Source organism: Myotis yumanensis, unplaced genomic scaffold (genome assembly GCF_028538775.1).
Source record: "Myotis yumanensis isolate MYYU_CA2020_CCGP unplaced genomic scaffold, mMyoYum1.0.hap1 SCAF_4, whole genome shotgun sequence".
NCBI lineage: Eukaryota > Metazoa > Chordata > Mammalia > Chiroptera > Vespertilionidae > Myotis > Myotis yumanensis.
The window spans coordinates 53,564,679-53,589,181 of record NW_027223755.1 but is presented as its reverse complement, the minus strand read 5'-3'; the positions used below and the strand labels follow the sequence as shown (position 1 = coordinate 53,589,181).

Sequence of the window (24,503 nt, the reverse complement as noted above, 5' to 3'; positions counted from 1 at the left end):
AAGAACTGAAATGACTGTGTTTATTTCAAGGTCTTAGTTTATAATGCAGACTCATCAACCAGCAGCACTGTAATTAAGTCCTCAACAAGTAAAAACATTCTTTTAAAAAATGGTGTAGAACAGCTTGTCCTAGCAAGTTAGAAATAAGCAAGATGATTTAGGTGTTCAAAGCTAAAAACAAAACATCCTAAGGAGGTACTCCAGGCAGCTCAGGACTTTAAAGCGATTAAAAGTTAGCAGGCGTTTTTCTTGTGCTGCTTAAATGAATTTTTTAAAACCCCATACATTTCACATACAGTTCTTAGGTCAAATCATGATAAACATCAAAGAGGAAGGTAAATATAAAACAACAATAACATTACAATAATAGCATTTAACATTTATTGAGAACTTAATATGCATCTGGCATTGTTTTAAATATTATTTCACACTTAGGTAGATAGTATTACTAATCTCATTTTACAGATAAATAAATAGGAATAGAAATGTTAAGTAATTTTCTCAAACTCCCACCGGTGCTGAATGATAGTCAGAAATTGACCCATGTAATTTTCTATTGCTGCCAAAGCAAATGGTCACAAATTTAGCATCTTAACCAACAAAAATTTAGTATCTGATGTTTCTAGAGGTCACAAGTCTAACAAAGGTTTCCCTGGGTTAAAATCAAGGTAGAGCAGGACTGTATTCCTTTCTGGAAGCTCAAGGGGAGAATCCATTTCCTTGCCTTTTCCAGCTTCTAGAGGCTGCCTGCCTTCCTGACCCCTGGCCCCCTTCCTCCACCTTCAAAGCTGGCAAAGGCAAGCTGAGTCCTTTCCATGGTGTTGCATCACTCTCGCCTCCCCACTAGCCTCACTTGTATACTTAAAGGACCCTTTTGATAACATAATTCAGGATGATCTCTGTATTGTAAGGTCAGCTGATGAGCAAAGTTAATTCCCATCAGCAATTTTTTTGGGGTGGGGTGGGGCACAATTCTGGATACCACACAGTCTTATTCCAAAGATCATGTCCTTAACAATTTCACCCTATAAGTGGAATATAGAAATGTTAGTATTCATAATTTTGGAAAACATGGTTTGCAGAGTTTTGGTTATATATGGTCCAATGTGAATATATCTTAAGAGAAAAATCATTATCATTTGAAATAATTAACATTATTGTTAACTCATTGTTGCTTTAGTTGGAAATGTTGGTTTGTTGTAGGCATCTAAGCATAAACTATTTTCAGAATGTAGTCCATTAAGTAGACGGATGGCACCCTCGCCACTGAATGGAAAGCCTGGGGGGCCAGCCACGTTCTGCTGTGAGAGAATGGCCTGTTTGTTCACATGAGCAAGGGAAATTGTGCTTGACAGAGTTATAGGGGATCGTGCTGTGGACCTGGGCTGAATCCTGTCACTGTGGCGCCCCTGGGACTCTGATCCCGCCTGTTTAGCATATTTCTCCATACAGATTTGTTCCCTCCCTAACTCTGCTATGACTTCATGGCACGTTCCCCTCTTCATTTTTCCCACTTCGCTGTGGAAGGGCAGGCCAGGCCAAGCATAAAGAATAAAAGGTCTATTGGGTGCAGTCCAGGAGTTTGTGAGTCGTCAGGGGCTCTGAGTATAGGTCTGTTTTCTTCTCCATGTTCTTTTCGTTCTGTTCCCATAGTCTCATGACCTGTTTTTTCTTCCAGTAATGGATCTTGGCCTTCTCCTTCCTCTTCTCTTCTAGGGTGGCTGTCACAAACTGATACTTTCAGCCAACCTTGTGGCTTCCCAGATATGCAAGTTTTTACATAGTGTTTAGGTGCACAACCTTGAGGGCACCAGAACGCACCACCTGCTTTTTTCCCATCATAGGGCAACAGGATCTTATCAGACACACAGGGGGTCCAGGGCAGCCTGGCTTCCCTTGGTCTTGAGGGGCAGCACACCTTGAATGGTCTGCCTTTGTTTTTGTAGAAATTGCCAGAAACGTTGATGCCCTTATAGTACGCGGCCACCATCTTCTGGCCCAGAAGTACCTGCTTGCTCATGATGGCCCCTGGTGGCCAGGAGATGGCATCAGTCATTGAGCAGCAGGACCTACCTCTCTGCCATCTTTGGCAGCCACCTGGGAAAGTCACATATTTATTATCTTACAGTGCAAGAGGTCAGAAGTCTGAGCTAAATTTTATGGGGCTAGACTCAAGGTATCTGCAGGGCTGTGTTTCTTCTGGAGGATCCAGGGGAGAATTTGCTTCCTTGCTTTTTCCATCTTCTAGCAAACACCTGCACTGTTTGGCTCCTGACCCCTTCCTTCATCTTCAAAGCACACCACTCCATCTCTTTGCTTCTGTTGTTATATCTTTTCTTTTGATTTTGTCCCTTAGGTCCACTTGGATAATCCAAGATAATCTCCCAATTTTAAGACTTAATTTAATCACACTTGAAAGTAAGGTCACATATTCCCAGATTCTGGGGGTTGGGATGTGAGCATCTTTGTGGGGGCATTATTCTGTCTGTAGAAACTTTACATATGTAATGCTTCCAGTAGATAAAAGTTGTGAGATCTCTCCAATAAAATTAAATGTGGCAACAGTAATGGCAGAGAAAGTAAATTGTTGAAAAGATCCAAGTTTAGGGATTGTTAGGGTAGGGTTAAGGTACAAGGTCAATTAGGTAAGTACATTTAGGAAGCTGGAAGATATCATTGAGTTGATTGAGGGGTCTGGTAGGAAGGGAAGGAAATCCAGGAGGGGCTTCATAGCTTGAGAGAAGAGTGAGATTTTCCTTCAACTTACTTCTGTTTTCTCTTTAATACGGCTTGTATATTTCATTAGCTCTCCCTCCCCCCCACCAAATAAGTTTCTAAATGACTGCAATAAAAGGGCTTTATTTGATTTCTATTACTGAATCTTTTCCTCTGTGTTGGTAACACTCCAAAATTGTTGTATTCAGGTCATAGCAGCCAGTGTTTGAACTCAGGGGGAATTTCTGTGAGAGGTTGTCTACTCTACTCAGTACAGATTTCATGGCATCCCAAGAAAACTAATGGCACGAGACAAGGGAATATAAGTTCTTTTGCTGAACATGAGGTTAACTCTGCCCACAAATTTTTCCTGAATAATTAAGGGTTTTTATTCCTCTTAAAAAGAAATCCAGTGAAATTAGACCACTTTGACAGATGTTTTGTAAGTTGTAAAAAAAAAAATCTGTTTGCTGTTGTTTTCTCATAGGCCGTAACCTTAGCTTGACTAAATGTTAGACAGGCTTCTTCCTGACTCTAGGCCTCTGACCTCCCTATTTCTAGAGCATTTACTTTAGAAAATGTGTCATTGTAAATTCTTTCTCTGTCCCTTTGAGAAGCAAATCTTTTAAAAAGCCTCTTGAAAGTTGTATGCCCAGGAATGCCTTTCTCAAGAACCTGGGAGCCTTCCCTCTGAAATGTAATTGCTGAAGGCGATAGACCCCATCTCTCCCAGTCTCTGTAGGAGGGCAGGAGCCTAACTTTCTCTGGCATCTTGCTCCCATTTTGAAGGTGTGAGAAAAGTTTACTTTTCCTTTGGGTAAGGCCAATTAGCAAACACAGGTGGCCTATGACCCCCCCCCCCCCCCCCCCCCCCGCCCCCATCCCAGCTCTTAAGAACTCTTCAGCCCTTTGTGTGGAGCTGGGCATCCACATGTGGTCTCTGCTCCCTCCCCTATAGTATCAGAAGAACACCAACTCTCCGCTCATCTTGTAGGGTGAGATTTTTTTCTCTAACAGTCTTCTGAGAAAGTCAGTTGAATAATCATAAGGGAAGCAGGTATGAAGAGAGTGTGTTGGATTAGTTGTAAGTAAAAACAAGGTAGTAAAGAGCTATCATTTTATTTCTAATTTAAGTCACAGACAACTGCACTTGGATTTACTTCACCTAGTCCAAGGGCAGGTGGAATATTGTGCTACCTTATGAGCACAGGCTTTACTGGGGAAGGATACCCCAGGAATATTTTATTTTGTTGGGATTTTGGGGAAGGTGGATTTATTTAGCGGGGTGGTATTTCAGTTAGAACCTTAGTTGCAAATGACTGAAATCAGATTTCAAATGGCTTAGTCATTAAAAAAAATGATTGGCCCATGTAATTGAAAAGCCTAGGGATGATAATGTATCTGAAGCTCAAATATTTACCAAGTGCCTCCTATGTGTCAGACATTGCTATAGGCACAGGTGATAAAATACTTGTCAATAAAACAGGTAGCATTCTGAGAGTCTAGTGTCCATGTCATCAAGGCTTTTTCACTATCCGTTCACTGGGTGGGTTCTGCGTTGCCTTCTGCTTGTGTGTGAGAGATCGAGAAGCTGGCCTGCGCAAAATGGGGAAAGCGCGGACCACGAGCCCTAACTTCTTAAGGAGACTTCCAGGCAGTCTTTCTCTGGCCAGGGTCCCATTCATCTATTCCAGAGGTGCCGGTGCTGTTAATTCCTGAGACTGTAAGAATCTGCGATATAAATCTCGTTTTAATCTTCAGAGCAACCTCGTGAAGTATGTAGGACAGATTATTCTGTCATTCCCATTTTACAAATGGGGGTCATGTAGGACCAGGGCTAAGGAACTCATTTCTCCAGCTAGAAAGAAGCAGGAGAAGGATTTTAATCTGAATCTTCTAGTTTCAAAAGTCACGGCCATTTCTCCCATGCAATATGTGCTCTATCTTGCCTAGCACCATGCCTTCAGATAATAATATTTGAATGAATAAATTTGAAAGGTCCTGGAGTCAGAACTGATGTTCAAAAAGCAATAACCATAACGGGGAAGAGTGACAAACATTGTACAAAGTTTTTCTTCACTTCTCTGTTCCAACCAATTGCCCATAATGACACCAGGAATAATGTATCTCTTAATAAATGGCTGAAGTTCTAATTATTGTAAATTTTATGCAGCATATTGCTCCAAATGGTAAAAGGAGTGCATGTTTTCTTTTTTGATTATATTTGCCCTAAGTTGTTTGGAAAGTAAATCCATTTTTATAGAAACTAACTGCGGAATTGGATGTGATTTGCTGAACAACTTTTATAGTTGTTTACCAATTCCTGAAAAGTGAGAATGTACCAAGGCTGTCCTTACCTTTGAGTTTGCGTAGATTGAAAAATATTTTTCATTCTTTATTACTGACTAATAGATTAATAGGTTATTAGTGGCAATGGATAAATGTCTGAAATGCTATTATTCATGGTGAGATTGGGCCCAAGCTCACTGTCATGGAGCTTCTCAGGAATCCTATATAATAAAAGCGTAATATGCTAAGTGTCCAACCTATCAGTCTACTGTTCAATCGACTGCTCGACCAGTCGCTATGACGCACACTGACCAGCAGGGGGCAGATGCTCCAACCGGTAGGTTAGCTTGCTGCTGGGGTCTGGCCAATTGGGACTGGGCGAGAGGGCTGGACACACCCTGGAGCCTTCCCCAAGTCCCTCCCCAGCCAGCCAGACAACCTCCCACAGTCCCTCCCCAGCTGGCCGGCCCCCATCAGCCCCCATCGGAACTGGGCGAGATGACCCCGATCGGTCCCCAACTCCAGCCAGGCCGAGGGACCCCACCCATGAACAAATTTGTGCACTAGGCTTCTAGTATAGTTATAAAAATCTTAAAAACCTTTGGGTATTTCTCATGGATGATTATTTATTGAATTGATTTGGGTCTAGTACACCTTGACCAATTTGATAAATTTCTCAAAATATATTAGTGCTACCCAATTCTTAGCCATATACCATGTCATACATTATGCCTAGAGTTTTTTGTTTGTTTGTTTTAAAATATCCTATATAAATAAAAGTCTAATATGCTAAGTGTCTGGTCGTTTGGTTGGCCATTCAACCAATCAAAGCATAATATGCTAATGATATGCTAAGGCCGCTCAGCTGCTCGCTATGACTTGCACTGACCACCAAGGGGCAGACAGTCAACCGGTTGACCAGTCACTATGACATGCACTGACTACCAGTGGGCAGACACTCCAACCGGTAGGTTAGCTTGCTGCTGGGGTCCAGCTGATCAGAACTGAGCAAGACGGGCCAGACACACCTTGGAGCCCTCCCGCAGTCCCTCTCAGGTCCCGATCATGCACTGGTGGGGTCCCTTGGCCTGGCCTGTGCCCTCTCGCAATCTGGGCTGAGGGAACCCTCCCCCCCCCCCCGACTGCATGAATTTCATGCACCGGGCCTCTAGTCCTATATAATAAAATGGTAATATGCTAAGTGTCCGACTGATTAGTCGACCACTCGAGCAGTCGCTAAGATGCGCACTGACCACCAGGAATAGACGCCCCAACCAGTAGGTTAGCTTGCTGCTGCGGTCCAGCTGATCGGGACTGGGCGAGACGGCCAGACACGCCTTGGAGCCCTCCTGTGGTCCCTAGATGGCTGGCAGGCCCCGATCAACCCCCATCAGGGCTGGCGGCCAACCTCCCTTGGTCCCAATCAGGACTGAGTGAGACAGCCCTGATCAGCCCTGATCGCTGGCCAGGCCGAGGGACCCCACCCGTGCACAAATTTGTCCACTGGGCCTCTAGTATATATATATTTTTATTGATTTCAGAGAGGAAGGGAGAGGGAGAGAGAGAGAGAGAGAAACATCAATGATGAGAGAGAATAATTGATCGGCTGCTTCCTGCACGCACCTCACTGGGGATTGAGCCCACAACTTGGGCATGTGCCCTGACTGGGAATCGAACTGTGACCTCCTGGTTCATAGGTTGACGTTCAACCACTGAACCATGTCAGCCAGGCATATCTAGAGTTTTAATAACAAAAAAAGAGGACCTAGTTCTTTTACTTTGACATTAGTTGATGGTACTTTTTTGTTTTTATCAATTTCAAATAAACATTAGTTGCATTAGGCTCGGAGTGCATTTCTCCTCAAGGCAAGTATCCTTGGATAAGTGAGTTACTGTGTAAATAGAGCAGTGTCTAGAAATCATTTCTAATGACTTTAAAATTTTTTATTGTAATAAAATACACATAGCATATAATTTATCATTTTAACCATTTTAAAATGTACAATTCAGCGGCATTTAGTACATTTATAATGTTGTGCACCCATCAGCACTATCTAGTTCCAGAACATTTTCATCACCCCAAAAGGAAACTCGATACCCATTAAGCAGTCACTCTCCATTCCCCTGATCCCAGCCCCTGGAAACCACTAATCTGGTATATGTCTCTATGGATTTGCTTATTCCAGACATTTCATATAAATTAAATAATTAAATACATGGCCTTTCATGCCTGGCTTATAATAAGTGTAATGCTTTTATTATTTATTTATTTATTTATCTATCTTTATTGATTAAGGTAAGTGTAATGCTTTTAAAGTGTATCCATTTTGTAGCACAAATTTCATTCCTTCTTATGGCTGACTTCCATTGTTTGTATATACCACATTTTGTTTATTCATTCATTTATTGATGGACATTTGGTTGTTTCTACCATTTGGCTATTGTGAGTAATGCTGCTATGAATGTTCATATACAGATATCTGTTCAAGTCCCTTCTTTCAACTAGTTTATATATATATATATTTCAGAGTAAAATTGCTGAATCACATGGTAGTTTTATGTTTAACCATTTGAAAAACCACCACACTGTTTTTGTAGTGGCTATACCATTTTACTTTCCTGCTAGCAATGCATGAGGGCTCCAGTTTCTCTGTATCCTTGCCAATACTTGTTATTTACCATTTTTTGTTATAGCCACCCTAGTAGGAATAAGTGGTGTCTCATTGTGGTAACGTTCTGTTGCTTTTTATTGAAGATAAATGTACTCTCCATGCCACTCTGAACTGAGACATTCATTATAAATTGTAGAGCAAAGGCCATGTGAGTGGCCCCTTGAATGGTTTCACTTGACTGAAAAGCTATCCAGGTGTGGGGGCTGGTGGAAGATGAAGCTGAAATATTGCACTGGGACTAGATTGTACATGGCCTTGAATGTTAAGCAGAGGCACTTCAGAGGGAGAAATTTTTAAGGCATGAAATGGAGTAGGGAATTAAAACAGTAAAAGGCACCATGATGTAGGCTGAACTGGAAAGAACAGAGGCTGGGAATGATTGATTACTCCATTGCTGAAGTAGTTCCTAGGACTCTAAATATGTTAATTGCCCATGTCGTACCAGATAGCACCTTCTAACTTATCAAATTAGCCAGAATTGGTGGATTATTCCAGCATTCCACAAGAATGCCACATTATCCCCAGTTAGGTAGAGATGAATGTATTTGGAAATACATGTAGACTGTGAACAGTTTCACACTCAGAAGTGTAGAGTTCTTTCATTATAAGTAGGAATCTCCTTTGAGCTGATGTACATTCATTGTAAATTGTAGAGCAAAGGCTCAGGTCATGTCAGCCTCTGATGTTCTAGAGAATGTGGTGAAAACCAGGAGACTTGACTTGGACCCTGCTCAAGTACCTTACCTTCTCTGAGTATGTCTTCTGTCTTTAAAATGAGTAGGCCATCTAGCTCATTGTGTTGCTGGGGAAGAAATTGAGATAATGCATGTAAAGTGATGATGCATGTAAAGCACACAGCAGAGAGCCTGGCATGTAGCAGGTGCCCAGGACAGTGCCCCAAAGCCAAAGATACTTAGGTCATCTCCTTTTTAAGTAAGTGCCTATGTTATGGTTCAGAGGAAGGCCTGTAAGAATAAAAATCATCCTGGAATGTATAAAAAAGATATGAGAGAGAGAGGGAGTTAAAGAAGAAAAAGGGGAAGAGAAGGGAGAGAAGGGGGAGAAGGGAGAGAACAACATCTTTGTCCAAAGAAAACCTTGGGTCACTGTGATGTGAGGATAACCTTGGAACAAAGAGCAGGCTGATGGGACCTGATTCAAGTCCCTATTATTCACCTTAAATTTGGCTCCTTTTTTATTGACATTAACTGACATGAACTAATCTGTCAGCTGAGATGATTTGCAGATTGTCTATGGTATAGCTTTTGTTTCGTTGGGAAATTAAAATCCTTGTTACACTGTGACTGCAGTTTATTCTCAGAGCAGACATACAATGGTAGGCAGGGGATTGCAGAAGCGTGTAGCACATAGCTGGGCCTCTGTCCAGCTCGGTTCTCTTCTCTGAGAGAAAGAAGTAAACAACATAAGCAAGATAGAACACCATCCCTGCTGTTGGGAGGTGGTGGTGATATTTATAGTTCTTGAAAGTGCCGATTTGCCTAAAATTTCTAACTAGGTATTTGCCAGAAAATGTGACATCCAAGGGACCAGGAAATGCAGTTCCTGGTGACAGAGTGTGGTACCCTCAGCCTCAGCCTGGCACTCCAGCTCCTGGCTGGGGGTATTGGCTAATACTGTTCAGGTGGTTTCGTTATTAATTACCCTTTCCAAGGGAAATTCCCAATGACTAATAATGTTAGCGGCTATCACTTGGCAAGTGTCAGGCTGGGCTTTTGCATTTAATTGTCATAACAACTAAATGAAGTAGGAAAAGACACTGAGGCTCAGAAAAATTAATTGGCTTGCACACAATCATGTAGCTATGATCATGGAAAGAAAAAAAATACTGTTCAAAAAGATGACTACAGTCATTGCATTAACATTCCAAGACAGCAATATGTTTCATTTCCAGGGAAGAGAGCTTGTTCTGTTGTAAAGGAACCAACCAGCAGTCTAAGATGAATTTTTACTGATTGTAAAGGAACTAACAGCTAGTCTAAGATGAATTTTGAGAAGTGGAATGGCTCTGCATAATAAAGTAACAAATTTTTAGGTTGATCCTAGTGACTGGAGAGGAAGACAGGATTTCTGGATGACAGAGGAGTGTAGAGAAAGGAGAGACTGCAGGGAGACCAAATATGGCCAGACACCTCGTAGCAAATCAGAATCTGAGGAAGAAAAGATCATCTGATTGGTCAAAGCATGTGAGATATGCATTAAATTCAAAGCTGTACTTTGCACTATGTTGGATTATTCTTGGTTGTAGTCAAAACGTAGTAAAACCTTGTTACACTGAAGAGTCTTGTGTTGCTAGGGCTTTGGTTGTGTGGCTCATGTTTAGGGTGAACTGAGGAAGAGAAAGAAGAGCAGTTACAGGAGAGAAGGTATGAGCGGGGGTTGAAAATTGAATGCAGAGCAAGAATTTAAAGTAAGAAAGAATGGAACCTTGAAGGTCTCTCCTAAAATTCTCAGAAATATTGGAGAGGTATTGGACCTCTCTCAGAGTATGTCATTTTATTTAAATAGTCAAAGAAAGCCTAATCCCAAAAAGTGAGAGTCTTGGACTTTTTTTGATCACATTAGTGTGTGACAGAAGCTATCTTAAGGCCAGCTCTGCCTGTCCCCAAAGCCTAGTTCTGTCCACGTTGCTCAGTTGCCTGCACTGTGCCGACAGGATGAAGGGCAGTCTCATACTCTGTCTTGATGTCTCAGGCTGGAGTGGACCCAACACTGGGGAATCTAAATGTTGAGCCACTGTCCTATCAACACTCTGCTAAGTGATGTCTATACCACGGAGAACAAAATAGACATGGTCCCTGCCCTCCTGGTTCTGGCCTCCTGGAAATTAAACTCTAACAAAACCTTTAAAATTATAACATTTAGAATAATAATAATGAATTCAACCTGCGCTTTTATACAGAGGCTAGAAATTAAACCATAGATTTCTCATAAGCATTTTTCATATTAACTATAGTAGATATCATATATTTAAAATGCCATGGAAAGGAAGGCTGTTAATCTGATGCCAGGAAAAAAAAAGGCCTTTAAAAGACAAAAAAAAAAAAAAAAGGGGGATAGTCTACAATTGAAAAAGTCCAGGAAACTCAAGCAGATATAAATGGTTAACAGGTTGGTATTCAGGGATATTCCTGAGACTGGTATCAATGGATTCATTCTCCTATGGTGTTTGTGATTTAGAAATGAACTGCAAGGGATGCTGGTTGGGGATTATGTCATCAGGCAGATTGGACCATTTTACATGAGGCCGGTTGACCTCTAGCTGAATGGGGCCATACCTGTGCATCCTGTCTTTCCTGCTGGGTTCGCTCTCTGAAGTCCTTGTTTGGACCTGAGTCACTGTTGCTCTCCTTTCTTTGTTGCTTCCTTGGCATCAGAGGATTTATATATGGAAGATGCTGAACTTTCTCATGGGCCTTAGTCCTCTCCTCAGGCCTCCCAGGAGCCAAACTGGCTTCTACAAAGAAAAAAGATACTAATTTATTAAAAGCAAGAAACAAACCTGAGGGGACTTAGTGATCTTGTAGACAGTTAAATATATTAGAAGCTTTGAGTCATTTTCTTCTCGTACTTAATTTGACTAAAATGCAATTAGTATGGAATATATGCCAAGTTGTAGTGATATATATTTTAGTCTCACTTTTCTGGAACCCTTTCATTGGGTTAAAGTACTTTGCTGAGGTATTGAGAATTCTAGTTTCTTAAGAGCTAAAAACATTTATTTCCTGTAAGTTATTTTGGATTATTCAGATAAATTTAGCACTTAATGTGATTTGCTGAGACAATTGTTATTTACCTCTAAATGTACTGTGCTTTGTTAGAATCAGGAAAAGCTTGTTTCAGCAATGGTGGAATAATTATCTCCAAAGTACAAAGCAGACACTACTCATAATTGAGAACTTTTTAAAAATCCTCACCTGAGGCTATTTTTCCTATTGATTTTTTTAGAGAGACTAGAAGGGAGGGAGGGGAGGGAGAGTGGGAGAGAGAGAGAGAGAGAGAGAGAGAGGCATTGATGAGAGACACATCAATTGGTTGCTTCCCACTAACACCCTGACCAGGGCCAGGGATCGAAGCTGCAATCAAGGAATGTGCCCTTGATAGGGAATCGAACCCAAGACCCTTTAGTCCACAGGCCAACGCACTAACCACAGAGCCAAACTGACCAGGCCTAGAGCTTGTTTTTTTCTTTTGTTTTTAAGAGAGGAAGACAGGAGTAGTGTTTTATGTAATATATTTGATTCTTATGTTTGTTTAATTTATATTGATTGAATTTACATTAAAAAAGAAGGGACCAACACCTAAAGAACCATGCTTACAACAATGTCCTTAGTTTTCTGATATTCAAAGAATATACCCCAGAAACACTAGTCCTATGAGCTCAGAGCACATCTTTTATCTCAGAGAAACAACTTCCTTCATAAAGCTATTTGGGGCATTTTCCATGAACTGTGCCTGAAAAATATTTTTTTAAAAATATATATTTTATTGATTTTTTACAGAGAGGAAGGGAGAGAGATAGAGAGTTAGAAACATCGATGAGAGAGAAACATTGATCAGCTGCCTCCTTCACACCTCCCACCGGGGATGTGCCCGCAACCCAGGTACATGCCCTTGACCGGAATCGAACCCGGGATCCTTCAGTCACAGGCCGACGCTCTATCCACTGAGCCAAACCAGTCAGGGATGAAAAATATTTTTATTTTGCACTTGACTTTACAGAAAAAACAACTCAGGGAACATAACACTTTATTTCATTAATTAACTTCTGAATTTCATTAGCTTAGATATTAATGTTTTTCATAGTTATAATTTATTTCCTTTTACTTCTAAAATTTCTTCTAATTTATATTTCATGTTATGTTTTATATATCCTTCAAAGTGACCAAATATATTTTGATGAAAGCAGACTTCAACTAAATAAACTAATAATTTTAAACAGACGCACAATATATTTTGCAGTTACTTTTAAAATGAACACCATTTTGTTACATATTTCCATATACAATATTAACAGTTTACCTACTTTTTATTTTAATGAAATACTGCATTTCATTGGTTGATGTATCATTATTTGTTTAACCGTCTTCTTCCATCCCATGGTAAAGCACAGGTTTTGGGAAAAGAATGATGATCATCACCATTAACAGTATAATCTGGGATGTTTAATCCAGAATTGTGTACTTGAACATCTTTTCGTGATGTCCTCAAAAGTAGAGCCACCATCTCTGTGAAGCATTTTCCCATGCCTCATCTCATTTGATCCTCACAGAAGTCCTGGAGTAGGTAGATATGAGACTTGGTGGAATCCTGTTTTCTTTTCATTAGCCGGAAAATAGAGATTTAGAAAGTTTAGAAACTTGACCCGACTGAAAAGAAGTAAGAAATGGTGGACCTTGAAAATGACTTCAGGTTTTCTCACTGCACAGAATATAGTCAAACACTGCTGCAGTTAAATATTTTACCCGTTGTTCTCCCTGCGTGATCTACAATAATAGTGTGCTTTGTGTTGATATTTACTGCTCTGTTGCTGACAATTACCTGAAAGAGAAATTGGGGTGTTTCACTGGGCTGGGTAAAGTTTAGCTGCATCAGAAAGCAGGTCTAATTAAGCAAGTTTATTCTATATATATAAAAGGCTAAGTTAACTCATGCATGAACAATACATATAAAGCTCTCACTGGCGCCAATCACATGCTTGTGTTTCAATCTGTCATTGTCGATCGTGAATTGGTTGACACTTCTATTAGAGAGAAAGGGCAAATAGCAATATTAAAATATTTCTTCTAATTAATTTCCTTCCAATGTGCATGAATTTGTGCACCGGGCCACTAGTTGCTTTAATAACTGTTCTTATAAGTACCGCGCGCTAACCGATTGCGCCACTGGAGCCCCGAATAACTGTTCTTTTTAAAGTCATAGTAACTTTGAAATATAGCCACCAAACCTAGATACTAGTTGTGGTTCTTTTTCTCCTCTACTATTTGCTCTCCTTGACACAGTGAAACCTCCCTTATTTATGAAAATTTCTTCTCTCTATTAAGTTGCATGCTCCTGATTTCTGAGCCTCTCCATCTATCCATTGCTGGAGTCTGTTTTTCCTTCTACCCAAGATTCATCAGTAGTTGCCTTTCTTTGCCTTTGTGAATTTTCTTCGCCCCAGTATTACATATATTTCCACAATTTCAGCTATTAAAATTACTCTGATGACTTTGAAATATATTTTAACATTTTTTCTGAGCTCCAGATCTACTCAGAATCTTGAATATACTAAATACTCACTAAATATTTCTTGAATTAAATGTCTGTTTGAAAAAATTTCATTTATTCAACGGCTATTTACTGATTATCTAGTAAGTACCAAGCAATGTTGTAGGTGCTTGGGATGCATCAGCGAATAAAATAAAATGACCAGCTCCCATGGCTTTTATGTTTTAGTGGCAGTAGACAGACAAGAAACCTTAAAAAAAAATAGAGCGTATATGAGAAGCACTATGAAAAAGAAAAGATGAAAGAGGATAAAGGGAATAAAGAATGAAGTTAGCAGGAGTGGTGATGGGAGAGCTAATGGCTCTCTTCTAGAAGGTGATCAAAGTTGGCCTTGCTAAGAAGAAAATACTTATAAAAGCCTTAAATAATGTAAGGGAGTTTGCCCAGCAAAAATATGGGAGAAATGCATTTTGGGTAGAGGAATAGCCATTGCAAAGATTTTATGGCACAAGAGTGCCTGGTTTATCCAAGGAATAGTGGTAGGAGAGAAGGTCAGAAAGAAAATGAGAAATTAGATTGTGTAGGATCTTGTCAGTCCCTGTAGAGACTTTGGCTTTTATCCTTAATGTGGGAGCTATTAGAGAGTTTTGAACAAAGAATTACATAATGTATTTCACATGTTTAAAGGATCATTCTGGCTACTGTGCTGAGAATAAGCTATAGAGGTAAGGGTAGCACTGAGACCAACTGTAAAGCTATTGTAGTAATCTGGGCAAGGCATGATAGTGGCTTGGACCAGAATGGTAGAAGTAGTGTTGATGAGAGGTGGTCAGTTTATGGATATATTTTGAAGAGAGAACCTAGAATTTCCTGATGTATTCGATAGGTTTAGCCTGAGCAACTAGAAGGATGGAGTTGCCATCAGTAGAGATTGGGAAGGCTGCAGGTAAAACAGGTTTGATGGGAAAGATCAGGAGGTTACATGTGGACACATTAAATTTGAGGCATCTATTAGATGTTTAAGTGGAGATGCTGAATAGGGGGTTGAATTATAGGAGTCTGGGACTTAGGAGTGATATTGGAATAGAAATAAAAACATGACCATTGGTGGCACATAGATAGTATTTAAAACCATGACTCTGGATGAGATGACCAAGAGGATGAGCATGGATAGAAGAGACAAAAGGATTGAGGACTGAGCCCTGGGGCACTACAACATTACAAGTTTGGGGAGGAGAGGATGTACCAACAAAGGAGACTAGACATTTATCTGTGAGGAATTTACCTGAAGGAAAAGCAAGAGAGCACAATATCTTAAAAAGGAAAATAAAAATTATCAGGGAGGAGACAGAGCACAGTTGCATCAAATACTGCTGATAATTTGAGAGTGAGTAGAGAATTGGCCATTGGCTTTAACAATGAGGTGGTCATTGGTGACCTTCACAGGAGCAGTTTTGGTGAAATTGTAGGGATGAAAGCCTGATTTGAGTGAGTGAATAACAGATAGTGAGTGACAGAAATTAGATACAATGAATATAGAAAAAAAACTTTTGAATTGATGCAAACTCTAAGTGTCTAAAACGACTGTCATCCACCTCCTAAATCTATTTTTCCTCTAGAAATATATATCTACACTAATAAAAGACAAATGCAAATTGACTGTACCTTTGCTATGCATTAAGCCACACCCACCAGCCAATCAGAGAGACTATATGCAAATTAACCCAACCAAGATGGCGTCCGGCAGCCACGGAGCTGGTGCGAGCAGGAGCGAGCCCTGGCCGGCTCTGAGCTCCTCTCAAGGCTACAAAGTTTCAATTATAGAAGCTAAATAACTCCAGAATAAAAAAAAAAAAAAGGAGAGGCTGGGAGCTTCCATCACCAGGGGGCTTGGCCAGCCTGAAAATGGCCCTCAGCCCCTCACCCAGACTGGCCAGGCACCCCAGGGGGACCTCCCAACCTAAAGGGGGTGTGGCCAGCCTGAAAACAGCCATCAGCCCCTCACCCAGGCTGGCCAGGCACCCCAGTGGGACCCCCACCCTGATCCGGGACACCCTTCAGGGCAAACCAGCTGGCCCCCACCCGTGCACCAGGCCTTTATCCTATATAATAAAAGGTTAATATGCAAACTGACCCTAACAGCAGAAAGACTCGGAATGACTCATCACTATGACACACACTGATCACTAGGGGGCAGACGCTCAATTCAGGAGCTTTCCCCTGGTAGTCAGTGTGCTCCCACAGCGGGAGCTCTCCTCAGCCACAAGCCAGGCTGACGGCTGCCAGTACAGCGGTGGTGGTGGGAGCCTCTCCTGCCTCCTCACCAGCACTAAGGATGTCCGACTGCAGCTTAGGCCTGCTCCCCGCTGGCAAGTGGACATCCCCCGAGGGTTGCTGGGCTGTCAGAGAAATGTCTGACTGCCAGCTTGGGTCTGATACCCCAGGGTGCGGGCCTAAGCCAGCAGGTGGACATCCTCTGAGGGGTCCCAGACTGCAAGAGGGCATAGGCCGGGCACCGCCCCCCCCAAGTGCACAAATTTTTGTGCACCGGGCCTCTAATATATATATTAAACTCGCTTAATTAGACCTGCTTTCTGATTTAGCTAAACTTTTTCCAGCTTAGTGAAGCACCCCAACTTCTCTTTCAACCTCCAACCTCTCTGTCACTCATAGTCAAAGCCAGAGAGTCACCCTTTACTCATATCTCTCTCTTGTTACACAAAATTAATCAATGAGCAAGTCCTGTCAATTTTACTGAAGAAGACAGAAGGTACATTAGAAAAAATATGCATTTTCAATTCAGACATACTTAACAAGTTATTAATCTCTCTTGGCCTCTGTTAAGAAGGATAATATTATTTAACTCCTAGGATTCTTGGGAGAATTACAAAAACTCATATATAAACACCTACAATAAAATAAGATCTCAATATGTGTTAGTTTCACTTGCCCTTGGGTTTTAAGACTCTTCCTTTTTGTCACAACCTGAATCCAAGGCTCTAAGACCCTTGTTACTCATCTCCTTGTCATTGCAATTCATATCCATTCTCTCATCTTCTAGTTTTGCCCTTTAAGTGTAATCTCTAAATCACAGCTCTAACCATGTCACTTCTACACCTAAAATGACTCTAGTGACTCTCCATTACTTGGACATGCTGTATGAATTGAGCATACTGTATAAATTAAGTATGGCAATATCCTGCTTCTAGATAATATATGGCTCTCCCATCCCCAAACATTTGCCAAAGTACGCTGGACAAACTAGATCATTTGCTGATTCTTGTCCATGATCTTACTTTTCTACTATTGTGCTTTTACTTCTTTTCTTTCCTCTTTTCTCCATTTTGCATTCCTGCTCCTCATCTCCACTGGTCAAACAAAATCTTATCAAATTTTCAAGGCTTAGCTTAAGAGCTATACTGGTTGTGGAAACTTCCTGACCCACATCACCCCTGCCCCGAATCTGCCAGCCAAAAATCTTCCTTCTCTATCCCTCTACCATCTTTTATTTCCCTTAAAGAAAATGAATCATTCTTTATTATTTAATAGTTATTTGTGCATGTGTCATAGTTCCCTTTCTGCAAGGTCAAAGATCAGGTATGACTCATCTTTGTGTCTACTTAGGACAATCTTTGTACTCTGGAAGTACTTATAATGTGTATGCTGAATTGATTTATTGGGTCCTTTTACTGCATTTTAAAATTTGAAATAGTCTTAAAAGTTACTCATGTCACTCAGTCTTCCTGGTTGTTCAGTTTACTACCAGCGAATAAATGATAAGAATAATCAAAAAACACTAAAAAAATAAAAGCCTTGGTTGAGGTAAATGCAATCCTACATCACCAAGTCTACTACAGTAAAATAGCAGAGTCACCTCTAATTCAAGTTGACCAATTGATTTCCAAACTAAAATTCTTTTTTATTCATTGCATGTAAAAGTTATATTGGTAAAACAATTGTATTTACTATTTTGAATGTGTTCAACATAAGTATTACCTATTCTCTCTTCCCCTTTACCTCTTATTGATTTCATCTCTTTTCACTGTAAAGTTAAGTTAGTTAAGCAAAGCAATAAAAAATAGTTGCTTCAAAATAATTGTCACAGTATCATAAACAAAGATTGTTAAAATGCATTTAAAATTAATATTTTAAAACCAAACTTAGGTTAGTCGGTATTTGACAAAGTTATGTAATACCAGTTTTACCATCTTTTATTTACAGATTTAAGCTGCGAATTCCAGGATGTGAGTCTGGCAATAACCAGCAAATCCAAACTCATCTCAAGAGCTTTTTATTTTTATTAATTGTTTGTCACATGGTCACTGAAAAGTTCATTCAAATAAAATAATATTTACTCATCTTGGCTGATTCTCAGGAGGAAGCAATATCTTCTCATGCAATGAATATATAAATATTGGTATCTTTGTCTTTCCCCAAATTCATATGTTGAAATCCTAGCCCCCACCCTGGTATTTGGGGGTAAGTAGATTGGGAGATAATTAGGTTTAGATGAGGTCTTGAGAGGTAAGACCTTTGTGTTGGGATTAGTGTCCATACAGGCAGAGGAAGAGACCAGATTCTCTCTCTCTCTCTCTCTCTCTCTCTCTCTCTCTCTTTCTCTCTCTTTCTCTCTCTCCCCCCCTCCACCCCCACTCTCTACTTGCTCTGTGAGGACACAGCCAGAAGGTGGCCATCTATAAGCCAGGAAGAGATCTCTTGTGAGGAAAGGAATCTGCAGACACCTTGATCTTAGACCTCCCAGGGTTCAGAACTGTGATAAATAAATTTCTGTTGTTTAATCCACTCAGTTTTACCAGCCTTAGGTGAGTAAGATAGTATCTATCATTTATTTTCCAAACAAAAATAGAAAGACAACTTTTGTTTTTCTATTTTTACTAAAAACCTAGGCTAGTGAAGTTAACTGTGACTGCACACACTGATTCACATTCAGGAAATGTTTCCTAAGTGTTTATCATGTTCCAGGCACTAGACAGATACTTTCACGTGCATTAACTCATCTGGTTTTCATGGTAACCTAAGAGGTGAGCATTGGTACTCCTATTTTAATGATGGCGAAACTGCAGTCCAGATAGGTTAGTAATACAATTAGTCAATGGGATTGTTGGCTCCATATGGAAAGCTCTGTTCTCTTGCATCAGTTGCTAGAATTCTAGTAGTCAGCACAGAGGTACTAGTATATCAGTAAATACATTGAGAGTAAGTAAGGGATAAAGCTGAATTCACACAAGGTCTTCTAATGCCCACTACATTATGTCCTGTATCAATGTATAGTTGATATTAATTAACATTAATATAGGTTATGCCCTCTATTCAATTCTTTATTATTAAAAACGTTAAGGCTTTTCCAAATTATCTTAAAATTTTAAACTGTTTATAGAAGGTTTTTATTATAAAGCCAACAAATGGATGTAAAGATCTGGCAGTTCAAAATTATGTGATGTGAGAAATCCTCTGTGCCTTATACCAGAAGAGTTAGGTGTGTTTTCTTCCAGATGCCCTAAGTACACATATGTGGTATACATATACCTACCTATACACTTTTAAAGACAAAAATAGCATTCTCATGTTGTTCTGTGATTTTTAAAATTTAAATATATAATATAGTTACTTGTCATATCTTGCAGATTTATTTTAATGGCTATGTGCTATTCCCTTGTTTTTAACACTGCTATTTGACTAGATCCCTACTGATGAATATTTAGTTTCCAAATTGTACTACTATAAACATATTGTAATAAATATACATCTGTGAATATTTGTCACAACTATCTGTGGGACAAATTCTTAGAAAAACTTCCTATTGAAGGATACCAACAAGAGGATATGACCTTTGGTTGACCCGATAACTAAGCCCCTCCCCAGCCCTTGCAATGTCAACTATTCCTATACAAGCAGCTCTTTCAAGGAGGTCACCTTGTGGGTGTAAGGCATTGTTGAGACCAGCTGAACTCAATATGTGATTGAACCTAGTGAAGGCCTCTATGTAAATGTACAAGATTCTAGTGGGCCAGTGCAGAGATGGACTTGTGCTGTGGCCACCCCAAGACAAGCCTCGTACATAAATTCCCTGCTTGTTAAACCTTGTGAGGGGGCCAGTTTTAAAATACTAGAGGAACTCAGAGAATGTGAACCAACACTTCCTGGATCAAATGGTAAGCATTTTCAGCATCCTATATAATAAAAGGCTAATATGCAAATAGACCAAATGGCGGAACAACCAGAAAACTGAACAACCGGTCGCTATGATGTGTGCTGACCGCCAGGGGGCATGTGTGGAACATAGCGGCTGTCGGCCGCAGCCGGATGGTGGAGCAGGTGAGCAGGGGGTGCCAGACCAAGGTGGGGCACCGGTCACTGTCACTGGGGTGAGCCTCTGGTGGTTACTGAAAATTCTTTGCTCCCGTGCACTGTGGTCCCGCCTGGTGCTCGCAGCCACTGGCGGTGCTGGAGCTGCCACTGGCAGCCACTGTCGGTGCCCAGCACTGGCCCTGATTGCTCGGTGTCATCAGTGGGTGTGAGCGGCGGCTGCCAGCCCTGATCGCCCCTGAGGGCTTCTTCACCTCTCCCTGCTCCTGAGGGGAGATCAGAGCTGGCAGCTGCCTCTCGCACCCATTGCCAGCGATGGCCCCATTTACACCTGCAACCAGCGCCAGAGCTGCCACTCCTACCCACTGCTGGTGCCTGGTGCTGGTCCCAATTACTTGTTGCCATCAGCAGGTGAGAGTGGTGGCTGCCAGCCCTGATCACCCCTGAGGGCTTCTCTACCTCCTCCTGCTCCTGAGGGGCAATTGGGACAGCAACTGCTGCTCGCACCCACTGACGGCCCCAGCCCCGCTCTAATCCACTGCTGCTGCCAGCCCCAATTGCTCCGCACCTTCAGTGGGTGAGAGTGGGGCGCAGTGGTGGCAGGAGCAGGGCTGCAGGCAGGCAGGGGACTGGAGGCTGCCGCAGGAGGGGCTGGGCAGGGGCGCGGAGGGTGGACCGAGACCTGCCCCTGTGCCTACTGCAGCCTTGCGGCCCACAGTTCCTTTCAAGGTGCACAAATTCATGCACTGGGCCCCTAGTGTGTGTGTGTGTGTGTGTGTGTGTGTGTGTGTGTGTGTGTGTAATATATATATATATATATATATATATATATATAAATAGAAGCCCAGTGCACAAAATTCATTCACTGGGGTTGGGGGAGGAGGACCCTCAACCTGGCTTGTGCCCTCTTGCAGTTTGGGACACCTCAGAGGATGTCTGCCTGCTAGCTTAGGCCTGCTCCCGCGGGAAGCGAGCCCAAGTCAGCAGGCAGACATCTCTTTCGCAGTCCGGGACCCCTTGTTCCTTACCACCTGCCTTCTCACTGCTCCTTACTGCTCGGTTCGCTGCTCCTTAGTGCTGCCACGGAGGCAGGAGAGGTTCCTGTCACTGCCCCTGCACTTGCCAGCCGTGAGCCCGGCTTCCGGCTGAGCGGCACTTCCCCTGTGGGAGCGCATTGACCACCAGGGGGCAGCTCCTGCATTGAGTGTCTGCACCCTGGTGATCAGTGCGTGTCATAGAGACTGGTCGTTCTGCCGTTAGGTTGACTTGCATATTAGGCTTTTATTATATAGGATATATATATATATATATATATATATATATATATTAAAAGGGTAATATGCTAATTAGACCGGGTGTCTTCCGGACGTTCCTGATGAAGCCAGGGCCTGAGGGAAGCCAGCCCGGGTCCCGGTTGCCGGGGGGGGGGGGGGGGGGGAAGCTGGTGCCGGCAGCCGGGGAAAGGAAGGCCTACTCTTGCATGAATTTTTGTGCATCAGGTTTCTAGTATATAATATATATATTATAGCCAATTTACCTTTACAAATGTGTTCCTGTTTGTATTTTCACTACTGGCGCACGACAGTTCCTTTTAGAATCCATTTAATTTATCTTTTCCAATATTATAGGTGAGACTATGTGGTGTTTAAAAATTTTTGTATTTACTTATTGAAGTTGTTACCCATCTGTACTTTCTTTATCTGTATATAGCTTATTTTCTAGTCACTCATTTCTGATAATTTTTCTATTGAGTTGTTGGTGTTTTATCATTAATTAATACATCCTTTTTGAATGTTAAGAAGGTCTGTCTTTTGCCTCTCATGTATATTTTTGATATATGAGAATTTTGTGGGAGTGAAGTTTAATTTTCATTTGACCAGGCTTGGTGCTTACCAATTTCTTTTTCTCCTCATTGGTTTCTAGGTTTCCTATTATAATAAAAAAGATCTGAATTCAAAGATTTTTTAAAAAATTATTCGTATTTTCTACTATAGTTTTAATCTTTAATAATGTTTTGGTCTATGATTCATGCATTCATCAAACAAATTTGTTGTACACCCACTGTATCAGACATCATATATTAGTGAACAAAACAGAAAAATGTCTGCATTCACTGAATGAGTTTGGTCCACTTAGATACTCCCTTAATATATTCAATTTGATTTGCTATGCTTTTGTTAATTATTTTAGCATTGGATTAATAGCTGAGCTGTTTGAAATTTATTTTGATAAGAGGATGAGATAGGAATCTATCTTTGTTCTGTTTTTCTCCATAGGATTGTCTATTTATCTCAACTAAATATTTTATCTTTTACTATTGGTTTTCAAGTAGCACCCTTATAAAAAACTAAATACCTGTAGGTACCTGGGTTTTTTTCTACACTCCATTCTGAACATTGATTGGTTGTGTCTGTTCCTGCACCAGAGTTATACATTTAAAGTTACTGTAGCTTTATAATGAACTCTGATTTCTGAAGAAACTCATTTCCCTTTGACTCATTTCCCACATTTAATACATTTAATCTTCCAAATAAACTTTGTAAGTATTTACTCATATTTTTTAAATTCTTGGTATTAAGATTGGGATCATAGTGATTTTATGGATTCATTTAAGTAGAAACGATTGCTATTCAATAGTGAATGTCTTCACCCAGGTGTTTTAATTTAGTCATCTTTCATGTCCCACAGTAGAGTTTTAAAGTGTTTCCTTGTGTTGCTCTTGGGTTTATCTTATTTTGTTCACTTGGTTTTTATTTTTTGTTTATTATATTTAACAATTTAATTTTTCATTTTATTTTATACTTTCTGTAGAAAGCAAAACTATTGATTTTTGTAGATTAATTTTATAGCTTACTCCATTACTGGCTTTTATTGTTTTCATGTTTTTTCCTTCAGTTTTTCAAGTACACAATTATATTATCTATAAATGAAGAATATAAAAATTCTTTTCAATATTTGCACATTTACTTCATTTTCTTTTTAAATATATATATATATTTTTATTGATTTTAGAGAGGAAGGGTGAGGGAGAGAGAGATGGAAACATCAATGATGGGAGAGAATCATTGATTGGCTGCCTCCTGCACGCCCCACACCAGAGATTGAGCCTGCAACTGGGGCTTGTGCCCTGACTGGGAATCACACCATGATCTCCTGGTTCATAGGTGGACACTCAAGCCACTGAGCCATGCTGGCTGGGATATTTCATTTTCTTATTGAAATACATTGTTTCACTTTTGCGGAGCATTTAAGCAGCTGTGTTCTTATTTGGGGTCCTTGCCTTTTCTTGACTTGCAGAGTATTGCCTCTATTATTGCTTTGCTTCAAGGGATATTGCTGGCTTTGGGACTTATGCATATATTATCATGTTACATTAAGGAATCATTCATCTCCTTTTACTTTGCTAAAATTTTTAAATTATTAAAGGATGTTAAATTTTGTTGCATGCCTTCTAAGTATTGTTTGATCTCATTTGACCAATGAATAGGGCATACTATTTTAATACATTCTCTAATATCAAACTATTATTCCACTGTGGAGATAAATCTAAAAGTGTTTTGGTTATTATTTTTAAAATTAACTACTGATTCTACTTATGAATTTATTTATTTATAAATGTAAATATGCTGTCATATGATAAATATCAATTTACAACCTGTTTTTTGACTCGGCAATATCCTGGTGATCTTTCTTATTTGAACATATTGATATATCTCTTTCTTTTTGTATGCTGCACAGAATTTCAGAACATGGATAAGTCAAGTCATAATTTATATAATCATTTCTATGTAAAGGGAATTCAACTTTTCCCCTTTTTTGGCTATTACTAACCTTTATTGTTGGTTCTAACAATGCTGCAATACAATCCTTATATGTATCTCCTAGTATACATGTGGAGTTTGGAGGAGGGGTGTGGGAAAGATGACTAGAAGTGGAATTTCCAGAGTCATGTATTATGCGCATTTAAATAGATCTTGCCAAATTGACCACTTAAAGTGGCTATAACAATTCACACTGCCATAATGACTATGCTATCCATTCTCCACACCCATATCAAAACTGACATTCAAGCAATTTCATATTTTACTAATTTCAGTAAAAATTTAAAACCTATATCTTTGCATTTTTCCTTATTGCTATGGACATTTCTCTTTTGCGAATTTCTTATTTATGTCCTTTGCCTATTTTTCTACTGGGTTATCTTTTTCTTATCAATTTAATATAATTCTTTATATTTTCTGTATTTTAATTTCTTTCTGTTACATATTCCAC

At 40.2% G+C, this 24,503-nt stretch overlaps 1 long non-coding RNA gene and 1 pseudogene across 1 annotated transcript in view; one reads left to right on the top strand and one right to left on the bottom strand.

The window, feature by feature from the left end:
• Window positions 1-18,267, top strand: part of LOC139008123 (uncharacterized) — a 34,117-nt gene extending 15,850 nt beyond the window's left edge. The window contains exon 3 of the long non-coding RNA XR_011471102.1: window positions 18,126-18,267. This is a non-coding gene — a long non-coding RNA (uncharacterized lncRNA). The remainder of the gene's footprint in view (window positions 1-18,125) is intronic.
• On the bottom strand, window positions 1,561-2,084 carry LOC139008380 (large ribosomal subunit protein uL13 pseudogene; annotated as a pseudogene).
• Window positions 18,268-24,503: the final 6,236 nt, after the last annotated feature.